This window comes from Vombatus ursinus, unplaced genomic scaffold (assembly GCF_900497805.2).
Source record: "Vombatus ursinus unplaced genomic scaffold, bare-nosed wombat genome assembly UNPS02014821.1, whole genome shotgun sequence".
In the NCBI taxonomy this organism is placed as follows: domain Eukaryota; kingdom Metazoa; phylum Chordata; class Mammalia; order Diprotodontia; family Vombatidae; genus Vombatus; species Vombatus ursinus.
This window is the reverse complement of record NW_020954599.1, coordinates 40,097,682-40,111,610: the sequence shown is the minus strand read 5'-3', so window position 1 is coordinate 40,111,610 and position 13,929 is coordinate 40,097,682.

The window sequence follows — 13,929 nt, the reverse complement described above, 5'->3', positions numbered from 1 at the left end:
CTGTCCTTAGATAGATCTAAAGAACTGGAGAAATATTAATTGCTCATGGGTAGTCCAATCCAATAAAATAAAATACAATTCTACCTAAATTAATTTACTTATTCAGTGCCGTACCAATCAAACTACCAAAGAATTATTTTATATTTCTCTCTCTCTTTTTTTTTTGGCTAAGCAATGGGGTTAAGTGACTTACCTAGGGTCACACAGCTAGTAAATGTTATGTGTCTGAGGCCTGATTTGAACTCAGGTCCTCCTGAATCCAGGGCCGGTGCTCTATCTACTGCGCCACCTCGCTGCCCCAAAGAATTATTTTATAGAGCTAGAAAAAAAATAATAACAGAATTTGTCTGGAACAACAAAAGGTCAACAATATCAAAGTAATCAATTTTTTTAAAAAATGTGAAGGAAGGCAGCCTTGTAGTTCCCAGATTTTAAACTATATTACAAAGTGGTAATCATGAAAACAATCTGCTACTGGCTAAGAAATAGAGTAGTGTATCAGTGGAATAGATTAGGCACACAATTCACAGTGGTAAATGACCATAGTGATCTAAGTGTTTGATAAACTTAAGATACAAGCTTTTAGGGTAAGAACTCAACATTTGACAAAAAATGCTGGGAAAACTGGAAAACAGTTTGGCAAAAACTAGGTATAGACCAACATCATATGTGACTTAAGCATAAAGGGAAAATTGGGCAAATTAGGCAAGCATGGAATATTTTACCTGTCAAATCTATAGATGATGGAGGACTACGTCCAAGCAAGGAATAGAGGGGATTATGGGAGGCAAAATAGATAATTTTGGTTACATGAAATTAAAAAGTTTTGCACAAACATAATCAATGAAGTCAAAATTAGATGAAAAAAGGAAACTGGGAAAAATTTTGCAGCAAGTTTCTCTGATAAAGGCCTCATTTCTCAAATATCTAGGGAACTGAGTCAAATTTATAAAAATAAGAGCTGTTCCCCAGTTGATAAATGTTCAAAGATTTTCAGAAGAAGAAATCAAAACTATCAATAGTTACATGAAAAAAATGCTCTAAATCACTACTGATTAGAGAAATGTAAATTAAAATAACTCTTAGATACATCTCATACCTATCAGATTGGCTTATACGACAAAAAAGGAAAATGATAAATGTTGGGAGAGACGTGGAAAAATTGGAACACTATTGATTGCACTGTTGGTGGAGTTGTGAACTAGTCCAAGCATTCTGGAGAACAGTTTGGAACTATGTCCAAAGGGCTATAAAACTGTGTATACCCTTTGATCCATCAATACTGCTACTAGGTCTGTTTCCCAAAAAGATCAAAGAAAAGGGAAAAGGACCAATTTATAAATAATAATATTTACAACAGCTCTTTTTGTAGTGGCAAAGAATTGTATATCAAGGTGATGCCCATCAATTAGGGAATAGCTGAATAAGCTGCAGTATATGATTGTGATGAAATTCTGCTGTGCTATAAGGAATGATGCATAATCGTTAGGAATGATTTCAGAAAAACCTGGAAAGACTTACATAATCTCATGCAAAGTGAAGTGAGCAGAACTAGGAGAACATTGTAAACAGTAACAGCAATATTGTAAGGATAATCTCTGATTAAGACAATGATCCAATCCAATTCCAAAGGACACATCATGAAAATACTATCTAGCTCCAGAGAGAGAATTGATGAACTCTGAATGCAGATTGAAGCATACCTTTTTTTAAAAAAAAAAACAACAACTTTCTTCTTTGTGTGTATTTCCTTTTGCAACATGACTAATGGAAATGTTTTGCGTGACCTCACATATATAATCAAAATCAAAGTGCTTGCCTTTTCAAAGAGCGCGGAGGGGAGGAGAAGGGAGAGAGAGGATTTGGAATTCAAAATTTTAAAAAATGATCACTAAAAATTTTTACATGTGATTGAGCAATATTTAATGAAATAAAAATAATTTTAAAAATAGTCATCTCTTAAGTTAACAAGGGGTGTTCTCTGTGTTGGTGGAAAATATATCCAGACTGGTGGAATTATAAATCCTTGAAAAACTGAAATTTATGTGTGCACTAGTAGAATATCCACATGTGCTCTAAATCTCATTTATACCAAAAGGTTAAATCATTTATCTGTCTATTGTGGTTATCTGTCTCTTTATTAAGAGAAGAACCAACAGCCCATTAGTACTATATTTGCCTCAGAAAAACATCTATGCACATATATCATAAAAATTACTGGTGCTCTGCCACCCCTCTGTACAGATATTCCAGTGGGTCTTGAACCTTCCTATGGAGCTAATGAGGCAGGCTTACTCTGTATCTTGGGACTGATGAATCGACTGGCTTCAGTGGAATATTTACCTTTTTATTATCCATATTCCATCCTCCCCCCAAATTATCTCTGCAATGCCCAGGACATACTTTTTAAAGATATTTCTGTGATTTCAGATTATTGTACTGCTGGTCCTGAGATGTTGTTTCCCAAAGAGGGTCACAGAATGAACAACCTTTGCGCATAGGAAACACCTAATAAGTTAAAATATGGTAATGAGTTTTAATCCAGTTCAGTATTATGTTTATAATCTCAGTCTTTATTGTAAATGTCAAAAGAATTTGGATCGTCATTTATCCCCAGTAGTGGAAAATTAATAAAGACCATAGGAGCTATTACGATAGATAGCTATTTCTGCTCAGGCAAAGGAGGCTCTTCTTATTTGACTTACAGAATGAAAGCCAAAAATACAGACAATTGCCAGAATTTTCATTTGAGAACGATTTTTTTTTGTGCGTTTCCCAAAAGATGAATGAATTTCCTAAGTATATCTTATTTTGTAATTGCCTTTTCATTTTGACACATGAAATTCAAATTAGAAGGGACTTTAAAGATCATTTAGTCTTACCCCCTCATTTTACAAATGAGGAAACTGAGACATGTAAAGAAGTGACTTATCCAAGGTTTCACAGCTAATCAGGAATGGAACTGAATTTAGATTCTGTCTCTCAGTTCCCACTCCACTGCACTTACTAGGCTTACTACTAGTTGTCATAGAAACAGGAAGGACCTTTGTAATATTTTGGTTTTTTAATCACAGTTGTAGAAAACAATGAAGAAAAGACAATATGGGTTTCTTTGTTGTTATTTAAAAACAAAATAACTTCTAAATAAGGTGTATGCCCAATTTCTTGCCATCACTTGGTCTCAGGGTATCTTACATCATAAACTTTTCAGATATTTCAGATTTTACCTTTGAGTTAGATGACTACAGATCCATATATGGAACCAAGATGGATCTCACAATTCAATGTAGCTCTATCAAAATCTCTCTCTCTCTTTCTCTCTCTCTCCCTCTCCCTCCCTCTCTCTCTAGTATGTATATTATACACATATTATATATGTATATATAATATATATTATATACACACACATATATTTTCTATTATATATAATACCTATCTATTATATATATATATACATATATAAAAATATATAAAACCAGTGACATATTTCAATGGATCTATCTTTTATATGACCACTAGGAGGCAGCATAATCAAACAATTCAACCTTTTCTTTCAGCTGGCCATCATTCTATTTTCAACGTACTTGGCAAGAAAAGAGGCCATCATAGGGGAAGAAAACTCTTGTCTTGTCAAAATTATTTAACCTGAAAAATACATTAATACACAATCATATCACCTCTGTGATGTATCACCCCATCCCATCAGTCTAATTTGTTTCCTGTGTATTCTGAAAAGGATTCTTCTGAAGTTAGAGTGAGTGCAAAAGCAGGTCTTTAAGTAGTAAATAAAAGAAGCCCATTTTCTGATGTCTTATCCTATCTCACAGGACACATCTTTGAGATACTGGCATTAAAGAATCTAGTTCAACTCTATCAGCATCTCCCATTGCAGAAAAAAAAAAAATAAGAGCTGAAGTTTACCTAGAGTAAGTCACTTTGGGGGATTAACTTGGTGTAGTAGAAAAAGCACTGGCTTTGGAGTCAGAGTACTAGACTTCCAGTTCCTCCTCCAGCACTGAATATCTATGCAACTGTATTGGAGTCACTTCTCTCTGAGCCTCAGTTCTTTAATTTCCTATATTAGGGCTTTGGACCAGATGACCTTTAAGGCCATTTCAGCTTTAATGGTCTGATCGTGACAGAACATTGGAAATTTTCAATGCAATGAGACTAATGGAAAGTTATTTATGAATATGTATAGTCAGTCTAATATCAGAAAAATGATCTCACATATATCAAAAGACCTGATTCCATCAGGTACAAACCAGCTACATTACGTGAATTGCTTTGGCCAGTCTTCATTATCTGATCTCAAATCATACTTAAAGTGTTTCTAGAATGGAGAGATCTTCCAGAGATGGCACTTTGCTGGTGTAGCCCTTGAGAAACCAGGGTCACCTCAAAGGAAATATTACTTTTGTGGTACGAGTTGAATATCATTAGATAGAAAATATGACAATGTTCTCAGGGACATTGGTAATTTAACTGTTTTCCTTAGCCTGATTATTTTTAAGCAAATTTTATGGCATAGTGAATAAGTCATTTTACTTGGAATCATGAGGACCTGGGTTCAAATTCTGCTTCATGTAGTTGTTAATTATGTGACCCTGGGAAAGTCTTTTAAACTCTCAGAGCCTCAGTTTTCACATTTGTAAAATGAGTTGGATTTCTAAAGCTATGATCCTATGGACTTCTTTTGGGGAACCCACAAGTGATCACTATGGGGGAGCAAAAGGTATTGCTCAGACTTGGCATATAGCTTTTCCTATTACACTCTCTGAATGGAGTGTTTAGGACTGGGCCACTGGTACCACACAGGTATGAAGGGACCCTATACAGTCTTTTTGACTAGGTGAGTCATAGGAATCTTCTTCACTTTTCCTAAACCTATGGAGAAATAACAAAGAAATTGTTCTGTGAGTATATAACTTATCAACTCTTTGTCCTGGAGAATAAAAAGTGGGCTTCATATATTTCATTCTCACAATTCCAGCGGAAATAGCACTGACTTTGTAACCAGAGGACCTAGCCTCAAATTTCCAACATCCCAATCTCTTTGCACCATAGACATTTAAAACTCAAATATCTCAGACTCAAATCATTCTCTTCCCTCCGCATCTCAACCCTCTCCTCTTCCTAAATGTCCTATTACAGTTGAGAATACTAACTTCCTCCCAGACACCCAGACTCACAATCTGCGCCATCCTCAACTACTCACTCTCTCTCACATCTTATATCTAATTGCTTGACAAATGGTCATTTCTACCTTTGCAACATCTCATAATCTCCATCTCTGACCCTGTGACTACTATGGTACATGCAGACTTGGACTGTAGTTGGACTTCCTGCCTGTAGTCTTTCCCTACTCTGATCCATCCTTCACTCAGTTGTCAAAATGATCTTCCTAAAGCACGTCACTCCTCTAGTCAATAAACTGCAATGTCTCCTTATTATCTCCAGGATCAACTATAAAAATTTCTGTTTGGCTTCGAAAGCCCTTCATAACCTGCTTCCTTCCTACATTTCTAGGCTTCTTGCACCTTGCTCCCCTCTATGCACTCTGCAATCCAGTCACACCAGTCTCCTTGCTGTTCCTTATACATGACACTCCAATTCCCTACTTCGAGTATTTTTGCTGACTTTCTGCCATGCTTGGAACTCCATCCCTTGTCATCGTTGCCTCCTGGCTTCCTTCAAGTCTTAGCTAAAGTTCTACTTTCTGTAGAAAGCCTTTCCCAGTCTGCCTTAATCTTAGCACCTTTCCTCTGAGACTGCCCCTACTTGATCCTCTCTGTGTCTTGTTTGTACATATTCTGCATTTTAAAGCTTAGAAAGGGGTTTAGATATATTATTTTCTTTGATCCTCACAAAACCCCAATAAGGTTGGTATTATAATTGCCACTTTAAACATGAGGAAACTTAAGTAGAAAAAGACTTTGCCCAGGGCCACTGAGCTAGAACTATTCAGAGGCAGGATTTGAACTCTGGTCTACCTGACTCCAGGTCCTGCACTCTATCCTTTATGTCACATTGTGTGAAGTAAGAGGATTAATATAATTAAGACCATCTCCTCCCCCCCCAACCTTAATCAATTAAATTTACTAGAAAATTATACAATTCAGAACTTCATTTTATCTACACAGAGATGGTCTCTCTGTTTAGAGCATTCACATCCTTCTTACAAAAAGAAATAGAAAAATCAATGAAAACATCAACAAGTAAAGTAAGTCAGGTGCTTCAAAGAGGAAATAGAAAATCAATGAAAACATCAAGTAAAGTAAGTCTTGTGATAACATTTATATAAGACACTACTATTTGTTAGAAAGAAAACATGGAAAGGTAAAAATGACACAAAATCAGGACCCAAAGAAAATACTATGGTGTAGTGACTTCTTCCCTATCTCCCATTCCCCAATTTAATGTAGCCACCACTCTCTTTCCCCCAGAATTATAATAATAATGGAACTAGTATTACTTATTACTAATATTAAATAACAGAATTTCTATAGTAATTCAAGATTTGCCTATTTATGCTTTCATATAAACTGTAGAGCTTTAAGTAGAGGAGGGCCACTGGGGCCTTGCCCTAAGGTGTTGATTGCATTCCCAACTCTATGCCCCATTTAATGTGGTTGCCACCCATGCATACCTGTATACCGCTGCACCCACATACACATAGGAGATGGTGTCATCCCTTCTCAAATGAAGCAGTATCTCATGCTGTTTCTTCTGGATGTTATTTGGGGAATTTCCCCAGGCACAAAAAACTAGTTATGGTTCTGATGGACCTTGTGAGATGGGTCCCATGACTACTGTTATTCTCATTTTGCAGAAGAGAAAACCTATGATTGGGGGGGCAATGACTTGCCTTTGGGTATATAACTAGTAAGTGTTAAAGAAAAGATGTGAACCTAGGTCTTCTCAGGACAGTTGTCATCATAACGTCACAGATTTAGAGATGAAAGCCACCCTAGAGGTCATTATGTCTGAGCATTTTATTTTACAGATAAGGAACTGAGGCATAGTGATATTAAGTGACTTCCTCAAGGTCATACACTTAGTGTCTCAGGTGGGATTGAAATCCGGGTCTTCCTGACTCCAAGTCCAGTGCCCTATCCATTCTCTCCAACTTCACCTATACTATAATTGTCCATACTATTGCATTATGCAACTTACATTCTGGGCAGCTAAGTGACACAGTAGATAAAGTGCTGTGCCTAAAGTCAGGAAGACATGAGTTCAAATCTGGCTTCGAATACTTACTAGCTATGTGACCCTAGGCAAGTCACTTAATCCTGTATGCCTCGGTTTTCTTACTTGTAAAATGAACTGGAGAAGGAAATGACAAACTACTCCAGTATATTTGCTGAGAGAACTCCAAATGGGGTAACAAAGAGTCAGACAGACTTGAACAACAGTAACAATAACTTACCACTCTGGATGAATTGAATGAAAACAAACAAAAAATGAAACCTTACTCACCATGTTCTGTAAATATAAACTTCACAAAAGTAATTGAGATTTAGGTTATGTCTAGATAGAAAAATAAGTAAAAGATCTTGCTTTAGTCAGTATGGTGACTCCACCACACTTTCTATGAAGTCAATGAGCTAACTTCATTTCCCTTATTTTAATAAACCCTCACAGTGAACCTTGGTGAAAAAAGGGAGGTTGGGAGGCTTAATAAGGGTGAAATACTATGTGAACATATACACAAAAGTTCTGAAATTTCACCAATGTGTGGAACCCTGGTCATTCTCACTGTTGTCTGAAGCAAATAGGGATTCAGTGATTTGTCAAGGGTCAGACAATAAATGTGGGGAAAGGATTTGAACCCAGTCTTCCTGAATCCAGGTCAAGCCCTCTATCTGCTTTGCTATGCTACCTCTCAGTAGCAAGGTGTATTGGGAAAAACATGGTTTTTGTTGTAACATTCAGCCATAGTGCATTTTTGTTGACAACTTATGTGATATCCAGAAATGTTAATGGTTTCCTCTTTAAAAAAAAAAGTGGGGGTTAGATTAGATGGCCCCCAAAATCCATCCCACTCTAGATCTAGGCTCCATCCCTCTGTTCTTGGTATCTCCACTGACCAAGAAAGTTATCCTGGATCTGTTTTGTCTTCATGCATAGAGACACAGTATTAATGTTATCCCTATAACTATACATTCTGAAAGGCTTTCAAGAACTTTAATTTCCCTAGAGAAGTAGATTTACTGCCTTTATAGAAGAGGGCTTAAATATTGGAATGGGATCCTAAATCCTTTTAAACATGCTTTCAGCTTATATATGTTATTATTCTGTTGTTACGTGTTTGTAATCAACTTTAGATTGAAATGTTTTCCAAAGGTATGAGGTCTAGGGATCAGTAAGTCGCTCAAGTTAAATAGTGATGTTACTTAGTAATAGTCTCACGTTTACATAGAGCTACTTAGTTACAAAGCCCATACATGATCTAAATGATCCTCTCATCAAACTTGTGAGGGGCGAAGGGTAGGTGATAGCACCCCAAAAGATGAGAGGGTCAGGGAGGCTCAGGGACTTGTCCAAGGTCAAACTGTCAGGATTAGGCTATCAGCATGATGACTTCGATGAAGGTCTTCTGATGCTGACTCCAGCACTCTTTCTTTTCTTTTTTTCTCACATTTATTTTATTTTTAATTTAAGGAATAAAACAAGCATTTCCATAACATATTATAATAAAAAAGATGATTCCACATGAAACTGTGAATCTCTTACGTGCAACTTGTCATTCCTTTTAAATATATAATAAAGTTATCATGTAAATTTTTCTTTTTCCCCCCTTTTTCCCCTTCTCTGTAACTCAGTATGAAGTTATTAAAAACAAAAACAGCTATAGACATTAGTTAACTTTTAGAGATAATGATTGCAGCAATTTTTCAATCTTGGTCTATACCATGTGCAGCTTACTTTACAAAACAATATGGAAAGTGTACTTGAACTGACTCATAATAGTGAGATATGCTGACAATGCCTTCTCTTTTTATTTACTAAAAAAAGAAAAAAAACAAAAAACAAAAAACCTTTGCATTTTAAAATTTAAAATAAAATAATAGCAGAATGGGGAAAATAACTCATGATATGTAGAAAATAAGATCTAAAGCTGTTTGAGTTCAATTTAGATCAATTCAGCAAATTGTTGTCTTGTCCTTCCTTCCAGAAGAGGACCATGACGTGAGTGAAGTGATGCCATGACATGCAAGCAATTGGATTTAAGTGAGGCAGAGCTGTGCAAAGTCACCAATCTCACTTTCTCCTCAGGAGCCACATGGGACCAGTGGCAAGAGATAGATCAGTATGACTGGAGATGGTCCTGGATGCAGTGGGAGACCTTGGCCTTTTTAAGCTAAGGTCTTTAATAGGTCTCAGTTTGACTGAGGGCAACACCCATGCAGTGATTAAGGCTAGGTAAGAAATGAGGCAGAGAATGGCCTCTATTACCCAGTTTAAAAAAAAAAAAATCAATCTGGAAGGGGAAGACCCTCAGGGTTTCTGGCCAAAACAGAAACAATTGATTTTTGTACTCACTCTGAGCCAATCAGGGCCCAAACAATGACCAGTTGGACTTGGCCTGGGACCTATTGTTGGCCAATCAATGAGAGCCAGAGTGATTTGGGTTTAAGGCAAGGTCTTTAAGAAAAAAAAAATCTAGCCTGTAAACCTGAAGAATCTTGTGAGGTTTCAATGATCAAAATTTATACTCCTAGGGGCAGCTAGGTGGCACAGTGGATAGAGCTCTAGCCTTGGAGTCAGAAGGACCTGAGTTCAAATCCGGCCTCAGACACTTGACACTTACAGCTGTGTGACCCTGGGCAAGTCCCTTAACCCTGACTGCCTCATCAAAAAAAAGCAAAAAGAAAAAAAATTATACTCCTTTGGGCAGAGTACCTGCAGGTAAGGGTATGATACACAACGTGGACAGAGGGAAGTGAAGGGAGGGGAAGTGAAGGGAAAGAAAGAACGAGAGAGAGACAGAGAGAGAGAGCAAAAGAACTGTTGCTCAACTGGCCAGTTCTAGTAGGGCAGTTCCTATTATTACTCACAGAGGTTGTTGTTTGTCCTTCGTTCTCGAAGAGGACCATGACATCAGAAAAGTAATGCCAGGGCATGAAAGTAAATTGGATTTAAGTGAGGGAGGGCTATGCAAAGTCACTAGCCTCACTTTCTCCTCCAGAGCCATCTGAGTCCAGTAGCCAATTCAACAAATATTTACTTGGTGACTACCATGAATCAGTCAACCAAAACATATTTATTAGGTGCCTACTATGCACCAGGCACAATGTGTGGGTGGGAATAGAAAAATAAAACAATCTCTACTCTCAAGGAGCTTACATTTTATTAGGGGAGAAAGCACATAAACATTTTTAATAAATAGAAATATTTATAAAATAAAAGCAAACTAGTTTGGAAAGAGGAAAGTCCTGCCTCAGGCATTAACTTGTGTCTAAGGGGATCAGGAAAGGCCCCATATACCAGGTAAGTCTTGAGTTGAGTTTTGAATGGAGCTAGGAATTCAAAAAGACAAACTGTGGAGTTCAAAGTTTTGTGATCATGTGTTGGAAAACCAATGTTTTTATTTTTGTTTTTGATGACATTATTCCTACATGATGTTTGAATGAAATAAGAGTTTGAAACATGGGTTTTACAAAAGTAATCCTGAGCAGATTTGCTTGGATTGGCCAGGAAGAGTAGGTTCAAAGTGTTTCAGAATGAAGGCAATAATTTATAGGAGATCTACAGGAACTCATAGAAAGTCTTGGAATCCAGAGGAAGTAAGCTGAGTCTGGTGGAGAGCATGAAAGGGATACCAATAAAGGGTTTTGCTTGGTCAATGGAGTTATGTTATTTGAGCAGTTTCAACAATATAAGGAAAAAAAGTATTTCCTGGAGTTTACTAAAATGTTAAAAAAAATCTGTTAAAGTACAGACTCTTCCTAAAAACCATAAATTGTCCCCAAGTTGTCCCAACTTTGCTTGTGTTGCCTTGGGATAGTTCCTTTGTACTTGTTTTAAATAATTCAATGCCTCTAGTATTCTAATCAAATTGCTTGAATAGGTCTGAGCCCCATAATTCATTAACAATGCAGTTAGCTGCTCAAATATTTTCCAAATAGATTAGTGGACTTGTGAATCAGAGAGGAGAGGAAAAATTTTCTAATTTAGACCAAAACCTATATTATGTACTCTGCAATCCTGGAGAATTTCATTTTGTGTTGTGTGCTAAGCTATGAAATTAGAGGATAGAGATGATATGCATCTAACTCAGTATAAAAGTCAGTAAAATTTAGTTTGGAAATTAAAATAGCATGATACAAGAGATCGTAATCATCATTTTATTTTCCCAGAATGTCTTGCCCATATCATTTTACTTAAGAATGTAGGATAATGTCAACTAAGTTACCATATTTTTTAGAGTGACTAAAGGAAATCCCTAATACTTTCATAAAAGGCTTAGATTTTTTAAAAATCCTAGTAGAATATAATACAGGCTTCCCTTTGTACTGTGACTGATAGGATCATGCTTAAATTCTTATTGAAGGAAAAAAAAGTACAGCAGTTTCTATCTATTTGGTATAGAGAAAATATATTAATAGCTATTAGCATGTGTAATATCATGAGAATAAATATAAAAACTGACTTTTTAGAAAGTAATCTTTGTCTTGCTCTCCTTTAAAAATTTGTGGGGTCCCTCTCCCCAATTTTCTTTCCCATCTAGTTTTGCTTTTGCATATAAAGTGGTTGTATTCCATCATTATGTATCCAGGGGACTACCACGACCTTTAGATCTGCAATATTGGAGGAATCTAGGGAAATATATGCTATGCACATTTAATAACACCACTTCAGTGACTTAGTGAACATCTCTGTACCTGTGTATTATGAAAATATAGCATTGGGACCACAGTTGGAAAGTTCACAGACGCTACTACTGCTGTGGATGTGTTATTTCCTATATTTGCATTCACTCCATTATGTTTAATCATTTTCAGTCCTGTCCAACTCTTTGTGATCCTTTTTTGGGATTTTTCTTGGCAAAGATACTATAGAGGTTTGCCGTTTTCTTCTCCAGTTCATTTTATAGATGAGGAAACTGAGGCAAATAGGGTTAAGTGACTTGCCTAGGGTCACTCCGCTAGTAAGTTTCTGAAGCCATATTTGACCTCAGATCTTCCTGACTCTAGGCCTAGTGCTTTATCCACTGTGTCACCTAGCTGCTCACTCCATAATAGGCAAGGTTTAATTCTATGTTGTGAGATTTAGAGACCATTAGAGATCTTTATCATGTCTTGTGTTAGTGTATATGTGAGGGTATATGTGTATGTGAGTGTATACATATCATCATTCTTCTTTGCAAGAAAAATGACAGCCCCATCCAACAGAGTTGCAAAATCCCGAACAGTATTTCAGAGACAGCACAAACATATTCCTTTTAGTCAGTTAATGTTTCTCTGGAGTTTTTATTTTACTTGGACAAAGACCATTGGCGACATAAACTTTCTCCAACCCCGTATAGTCTTAAAAAATCAAGAAAAAATATTTTTTCTTCCTTCATCTCCACATTTGACAACCATATTCTTACAGACACTTCTAGTTGGCCTAATGGATAGTGTTGGATTTGGAAGTAAGAAGAGCTTATTTCAAATCCTGCCTCAGACTTTAAGTAGCTATACGACTCTAGTCAAATAACAAATGAGATGGATAGATAGTATTATGGAAACAATGAACGTGAACTTAGACAGACTTTGAGAGATAGTGGAGGATAGAAGAGTCAAACATGACTGAACAACTGAACTACTATTAAATATCTTAACACTTCCCAGCCTCAGTTTCCTTATTTGTAAAATGGCTTTAATAATAGCTTCTACCTCACAGAATTGTTGTGAGGATCAAGTGAGATAACATTAAAAGGTCTGGAAACCTTAAAGCACTTTATAAATGTAACTACGATTATTAAAATGCATGTATTGGATTCTACTCCTTCCAATTCCTAGCCAAAATTTCTCTGCTTGTTAAATGGCACCAAAGTTGTGGAAATTCCACCTTCCTGGAAGAAGGCCTAATATCAGTGTTTCCTTTCCATTAGCTTGACACGTCTCATGTGTGAAGTAATATTTGGAACTTTTGTTTTTCAAAAGCCTTCAGAACTTCAAGCAGTTCTCTTTATGCATACAACCTTAGCTAGAGTCTTATCACCAGACCTTGTTTTTTTTTTTTTTTTTTTATCAGCACGTATTGCTCTTTGGCTCACTTTTCCTTCTAAACTTTAACTAAAATTCAAACTCCTTTGCTTTCCCCCCTCCTTTGCTCAAGCGTGTGATCACATGCTGAGTAAATAATCTATAGTCCATGATCTGCTGTCCAGTCAGCCTTGTTATCCTGGCTCTAAACCCCCAAATGTCAGAAACCTTCTTGATAACTATTCCCAGGTAGGCTTCCTAACTACCTCCCCCACTGGTTATCATCATCATTGCTTACATACACACAGAGCCCCCTGGTAGCCCATTGGCTATATTTGGAAGAACTAATTGGGGGTTCTGGTGTCTTTGTTAGGGAAAAGTGACACCTTTTGAAGTTAATAAAAATCTCCTCAGCCACTGTCTCTTTATCAGATGTAACAAAATGTTTTTTGGACAAATATATTCTTGGTTAAGCCAGTGGTTAATTTCAATTTTCCTTACCATCCATTCCCTTCTTAAGAGTGAAGGATGGCAGGAGAAGTTCCTTAAAGGTACATAGTTTTCTTTGTAAGCATACTTGTGATATAATAATATAAGTGATCCAAGGCTGCATTCTAAATCAGTCTCCCAATTAAATTATCTCCCAATTTGGTTGTTGGAGCATTTTTATAATAGATATTTGAAAATGCATTTCCCACTTGTTTTAAACCAAATATATATATTATATATA